Genomic DNA, 6,843 nt, shown 5'->3' with positions numbered 1-6,843 from the left:
CCATCCCACCCCTCATGTGTATATGTGTGTGTGTGTGTGTGTGTGTATGTGTGTGGATGCATGCTGTTTTTCTGGAGAACCAAGGCCAGCAAAAGTGATAAGTATTATAAGAGTCAGGAAATGTGAGTTGTGAGTCTTGATTTTCCCCTTAAATATTTTCACCTCTTCCTTTCCACTCTGAATCAGAAAATTATGATAGAAGCTTGAAAATCTATACATTTGTTTTGTTGGGTAAGCAATACAGGTGAAATCAATTTGAAACCAGACTTGTGCTTATTCTTCCAAAATAAGTCTGAAGTTTCATCCCCAAGGTTTACTTATACATGGAGATGATGATTATTTTCAAGAGCAGAAAGTGTCATTTGTTTTTTTTTTCTTTTCTCTGAGTCTTTGGCATCGTTGTGCAAATAAGAATACTAGAGATTATATAGTTTAACAGTTCTCAAACTTTAATGTTATAAAGACCGAATTTCACCAGTATCCTGAGTAATCAGAGAAATACATTTTGAGAATCAGTCATCTAGTACAGATGTCTCAGCTGAGACCCAGAAAGAGAAAGGGATTAGTTAAGGCAACAAAGTGCACCTGTGATATGACACGCACACGAACACACACACCCCACCCCACCCCACCCCCCACCACCCCACCACCCCCGTCTTCTGTTCAGCTCTGCCATCCTTACACCAGTGTCTTCCCTGGACTAGCAGCATCATTATTGCCTGTGATCTAATAAGAAAGGCAAATTCAGAGCCAGTGAGCCATCAACTAGGCCCAGAAACCTGTCTTCAGGTGACTGTGAGGCATACTAGTGTGAGAACCACTTGCAGCCCAGGTTTCCCTGGGAGCGGCTGGATTCAACACGGGGCAGTCGAAACGTGCTTCACGGGGCCCTTCCCGAGGTGTTGGGTGTTTCCTTGATTGCACTGCGTGGCTCCCCTTCCGTTAGCCGAGCGCTACCCACCAGCCTTCTGGAGGTTCTGCCATGCTTGTGCTGCGGTTGAGCTCGGCTCCTCTCAGCTCTCCTCGTCAGGGACACTGGCGTCCCCTCGTTGGCCTTCTCTCTGCATCCACGATGTGCTTCCCCCCTCAGTACCCACACTGGGTGAGTACCTTCTTGTTGTTAGGTGAGAAAGAGAAGTCATTTCCTAAGGAAGCACAAGGGTTTGGGTCAGAACTGGACTGAGAATTTCAAAGCATTCGGAAAGGGAGAACAAGGCGCTTTGTGTATTCATGAACCTGAGCTTGAAAAATCGAGTGTCAAAAATCTCTTCATAAGCTGTATTTTCTGGTTTCAATGGTCAGGAACCAATCTGCCTTTTTTTTTTTCCTAAGGAAGGAGGGAGTAGAGACAGAGCTTTGCTCATCCTGAACAGTTGCTTAACGATAATGATAACGAGCTGCATTTATATAGCGCCTTTCATCCAAATAACTCTACTAGCTGAATTTATGCTCACCGTTGCTTAAAACATACTTCACAGAGTCCCAAGGGTCTATCTCTCAGAGCCTTGTAACCCCTGCATTTGTTATGTGTTTTGTGGTTTCTCTGCTTACACAGCCTGCAAAGAGAGTTGGATAATGAGCAATGGTGGTGCTGTAATGAAGGCTGTAGACGGACAGAAAAGAGAGCTGATCTGTGGCTGACTTTGTGGTGTGTTATTGGTCCCGTTCATTGATGTGTTATCCCAATTTTACATCTTTGTCAGGGCTTCTCTAGGGAGAGACTGCATTAAGAGTGTGGGAGATGTGCAGTTGAACAATAAGAAGCAAATTGGAATGCTTCAGACACTTTGTAGGAAAGCGGCGCTGGTCGTTTTGCCTTGCTCTGATGAGTTCATTGCTGGAATTTGACTTCCTAGCCTGCAGGAGTGGGAGAGAAACCTGAGTTAACTGTATAGACTAGTAGGGAATTACCAAGTAGACAGTCTATGAGCACTCTCTTCACTCTAGCAACTTTCTAATACCTGCAGGAGGAGTGGAGATACTGATGGTGGCACACATGATTTGTGTAGGGTTGTGGAAAAGAGTATAATTCAGGTACCTACAGTGAGTGGGAAGCTCTGAGTTTACCAGGTGTTTCCACTTTGGCTCATCAGCACGACCTGTTGAACAAACAGGAGGCCGAAAAGCAAAATGTAGGCAAATGAGAGCCTTAACTTGGTGAGGTTGTAATTTTTTTTCAAAAACCAAAAAACTGGGGAGAGGGCATTCTGTACAGTGGTTGAGTTGCTACTTGGCATGCCACCATCCCTAACCACAGTGCCTGTTTGGGTCCCAGTTACACAGATGAAGAAACTGAGTCCATAAGAGCATAAGGGATGGGCTTGAGGCCAGCAATCTGAAAGACAATGATGAAACACCTCCGACTGCTTCTCCAGTGCTGGACTCTATTTTAAGGATGTCGGCCGTGACATTCGTTAGACTACTGAGAGTTCACCCATTTTTTGTCTGGTTTGCCATAAGAACTCAGGGACTTACCCATGTGTGGTACCTAGCTTCTGTTCTTAAAACTAATGTAGAAGGATGGTATCTCCTCATGCTCCCCTTCCGGTTCCTCAAATAATTCATGTGTTCCAACTGCCCTAGAAAAACCTTGTTTGTAACTTTGTGATCGGGCTAAGAATTTGTGCTTTCTGAGGTTAACCAGTTTATAGCAGGCCATCTGAGTGGTAAAATTGATGGCAAGGCAGGGTGCCATTAAGTGGGGAGAAAGCTGACAAACTGACAAGGCGTTCATGAGTCATTGGTAGTTGATTTCTTGGAGACTTTCCGTATAACACTTTGTGTAAGAGGCAAAATAATCATGCGTATATGATGGCAGATGTTCCTTAAATCACCCTCAAAGGCTTTTCCTCTCTTATTTAACTGATGCTTTTCCTTCAAATCAAGTTAAACTTCTTGATGTTGTTTGGGTATCCAAATAGCAATGTGATGGAAATGTAAAACCATTGGGCTATGGCATATTTCAGGAATGTATTGAATAAGTAAGTGAATTAGTGAAAGTGGTGCTTAACAAAGGTGGAGTGTATAGTACTGATGCTATAGATGAATTGGAGTGATTGATCAGTATTTCCAATACTTTGTCCATTACTTATTTTAATGAGTGTTAGAAAAAATAAGTTGACATGAAACTATTTTAGGGTGTGACTTATGGTAGAGATGAGATATCTTACAGGAAAAAATTGAGCAAGCATAGCAAATTACTTTTGTTCAGATAGACCCATAGCTTCAGAAAGAACAGATATGAGTTTAGTAAGTGTAACTTGATTAATTAAGGTATAAAAGGAAGGGTCTAGAGAATGGAACTACAATGGTACATTGATCATTTTGTGTTTATCCCTGGATTTATCCTGTCTTAACTCTTCCTTAAGCTCTTAGTATCATGTACTTAGACAGTCTCCTTGAAAGAGGTTTGAAGGCCCTGCAGGCCCTAACCCTCAGAAGCTGTGTGTTATGAAACAAGAAACTGTGTTTATCACAGTTCTGTAGGTTGGGAAGTCTAATCTATCAAGCCTGAGCAGACTTGGTGTCTGGTGAAGGATGCATTCTTGATTTATAGATGGCACCTTCTTCTTGTTACTCTACATGGTGGAAGAGAAGAGGTTGGTCTCTGGGTCTCTGGGATTAGGTTTATGAGAATATAATTCCAGTCATGAAGCCTTTTTCCTAAACTGAGCCGCCTACTCTGCCTCCTAATAGCATCACTGGGGGGATAGGTTTCAGCATAAGATTTTAAGAGGACACAACGTCATTCCATTGCACCGTGAATTTTACTTTAAATGAACAACATGTTTTTTTATACGTTGATGGGATGAGTATCTTGTGCTAGATCACGTGAGTGAACCCAAAATTGAGTCAGAAGTTCTTGATGAGTGAGCCAGGGAGTTTTGACAGAAGGGAAGAGGGCAGCGTGATGGTGGAGGCAGAGACTGTAGTGATGAGGCCTGAAGTCGAGCAATGCTGCCCACCACCAAAAGCCAGAAGAGAAAGAGCAGATCCTCCTTGAGAGCCTGCAGAGGGAATGTGGCCCTGCTGAAGAAGCCTCGGTTTCCAACGTGGAGCCTCCAGAATGTGAAATACTAGGTTTCTGAGTTTGGACTGACTCTAATTTGTTGCATTATTAAGCGGGAACCAACACATTGCTCTGCTCTAAGGAAGTAAGCAGGAGGCCTTAAGCTGCACACTGCCATGACAAGGACAGGATTGAAGGTGGCAGCCTCATCCTCACCATGCTGGCCAGACCTCAAGCTTAGTGTTAAATGACAGTTATGGTAGAAATTGAGGAAAGCCATAAAGGCAATTTTTGGAGCCACGAAACCTAGAAAAATACCCAAAAGTAAGCATCCATCTGGTGTAAAGAAGACATCCTGTAGCTGATCACTTGGAAAATTACACCAACTTTCTTGAACAACCAATTTGTTTGCCAGTTAAGGAGAGGTATATCATTGGGCAAAGCTGTAGCTCAAAGGGCTCATTTTGAGGGCGAGGGTGGGGGAGAAGGAATTCGATGTGGCGTCTTTAGCTTCTAGGTGAGAAGGCCACTTGTACCTACCTGGTAAGGAATTCTTCAAACCCAGGGAGAGGTCCAGATGTTGGGAGATGAGGAAGAATTTCAGAATTCTTCCACCTAGTCTGTCGTCTTCTGTTCTTCATTCTTTAAGTGCCAACACAAGTTTAGCCTCCTCTAAAAATTTGTTAGTGGCTCAAACTGCATTGGTGTCTTTATTTTCTGATGCATCACATTAATAGACTGAGTCACACAATATAAAATCTAATTATAAAGCATCTTGGCTTGTTTGCCAATTGCCTCATGTGCATATGTCTGTTCTCTTGAAATCGACCATAAACAACTGTAGAATAGACTCTGTATTGACTATTGACACTGGTGGGTATCAGAGAGCATGCGTGGCTCTGTCGGAGGTCATCAGTGAGTATGTTGCTGGGTTTCAGTAATTTTTGTGCATATAACCAATTGCCTGTAGACTGTGAAATGAATATAAGTGTGGTCAGTGTAAAGGTTAAAAGATGGAGATGGTAAACTTGCGTAGCATGGACATGGCTCCATAGAAGGGATAAACTGTGGAGACAGACTTGGGAAGACATTACCTATTCTAATTAGGAGATCACGTTTTTTTTTTAAGGGGAAGTGTTTACTGGAGGAAACCCAACAGATCAGAGGGAAGGGGCAAAGAGGGAAAAAGAGAAGGAGAGTATAAAAGAGAGAGAAAGAGCAAGAGACAGAGATGAGGAGATGGAGAAAAAGAGAGCCACGTGTTCAGGAACAGGTCCTTTTAAAACTTTGTCGGGGGGCTGGAGATCACTTTCAAAGTGACTAAGAAGGAAAAATGCTTCTGGCTTAGCAGCAGGCCACCCCTGAAATCCCCACCTCTAGTAATTTCCATGTGCTCCTGGGATTGACAAGCTGGGAGAACTCGCGTGCGGATCCTGCATGCAAAACCGGTTGAGGATCTTAAGATTCCGGTGCTGTCTCTTGCACAGTGGCAGTGTCTATCAGACTCAATCTTCAGGAAAATATTTAATTAAATATATTTCTGCCTTCCTTTACAGCATCCTTTGTGTTTTCCAAGTGATTGATATCTCATTTCTCATTTAAATCTGCCATTTGTACAGGACTCAGTATGAAACCTTATTTCCTTGATCACCAGCCTGTGAGGAGAGATTAAGTCATAGTAATGGGTATTTGATAAATTAAATTTAATTAAATCCCCCCAGGTATTCCACCCTTGGGAAGAATCCATCTGAATTCTTGATGACTACCTGTGTCTGTTGCTCATACTTGACCTGTGCAGAATGTTTAGTGAAATCTTCAGAAAGATGTGCACAAACATTCCTCAATATGCCCAGTCTTTGTTAATACCAAGTGGCAAGGGTGAAAATAGCCAGTGTGCTGGAGCCTCCCTGGCGCTCCAGTGGTTGTATGCTGGTGAGTCATTTAGTGAGAGGACAATCTCTCAGTTTTTGGCATTTCGATATTACATGATCCTCAAAGCACTGCTGCCTGCTAGGTATCTTCCAATAACCTAATAATAGTTACTCCATTTTCGAGGGGTAAGTCTGCTTCATGGCCCTCCTCTCTCCATCGCTCCCCCCTCACCCAACAGGACTAGGCTAAGATGGAGTCTGGACGAATAGCAGCTAGTGTAGTATCAGAACCTTCACACTTGCCCTCTGGGGGCCACTTGGTCACCATGTCCAGATGATTGGGCTTGGCATTTGCCTTCCATGAGGTCTGCAGTCCTGCAGGAATTCCGTCTTTGCCTTTCTCTCTCCACCTCCACGGAAAGCAAGGCAGTCATCAGTAGGCTATTCGAGGGAACTTGCATATATGGGCACATGAAAGGAGATTGGGTGAAATGGACTCCTCTGAGGACTGCTGTCCTCAAGAGACACTAGGATGTCGTTTTTCTGAATGAGAAAATCCCTTGCTCCCAATCACTTGCTTAGCCAGGATAATTAATTTGCCTCTAAGTCTGATTAAAGATATTACGTAAGTAGAACGACTGGTTACTAAGCTGCTGTTTTTGTAATTCTCTAACTTGCTTTGCCATCTTCTAAGGAAGGTCTAATGCTAAAATCTAACCTGGGGAGGCTGCTGGGGTCACCTTTTATACCGTGGTGGCTGAGCTGCAGTTTCTCATCAGGAAGATGTCAGGTGTACCTGTCCACTTGCTCAGGTTTGAGCCATGTGGTTGGTCTATTGGTGGTTTGGTCTGAAGGCTTCTATCCTCCCTGAATCTGGCTCCTCCGGTGGTATCTTTGCTCCAGGAATTCAATAGATTTGACACTGTTGATGGGTTTTGGCAAGGCAGGCAAGCACCAAGAGTG

At 43.5% G+C, this 6,843-nt stretch overlaps 1 long non-coding RNA gene across 16 annotated transcripts in view; it reads left to right on the top strand.

Annotated features, from left to right (window-relative positions):
- Positions 1 to 643: 643 nt before the first annotated feature.
- LOC127490701 (uncharacterized) overlaps positions 644 to 6,843 on the top strand; it is a 405,434-nt gene continuing 399,234 nt past the window's right edge. For all 16 annotated transcript variants that reach the window (XR_016235409.1, XR_016235404.1, XR_016235408.1 and 13 more), the window contains exon 1: positions 644 to 1,102. This is a non-coding gene — a long non-coding RNA (uncharacterized LOC127490701). The remainder of the gene's footprint in view (positions 1,103 to 6,843) is intronic.

Source organism: Oryctolagus cuniculus, chromosome 6 (genome assembly GCF_051225735.1).
Source record: "Oryctolagus cuniculus isolate XC-2025 breed Fujian yellow rabbit chromosome 6, ASM5122573v1, whole genome shotgun sequence".
Classification (NCBI taxonomy): Eukaryota; Metazoa; Chordata; class Mammalia; order Lagomorpha; family Leporidae; genus Oryctolagus; species Oryctolagus cuniculus.
Note: the sequence above shows the minus strand (reverse complement) of the source record. Positions and strands in the feature narration are given on the sequence as shown.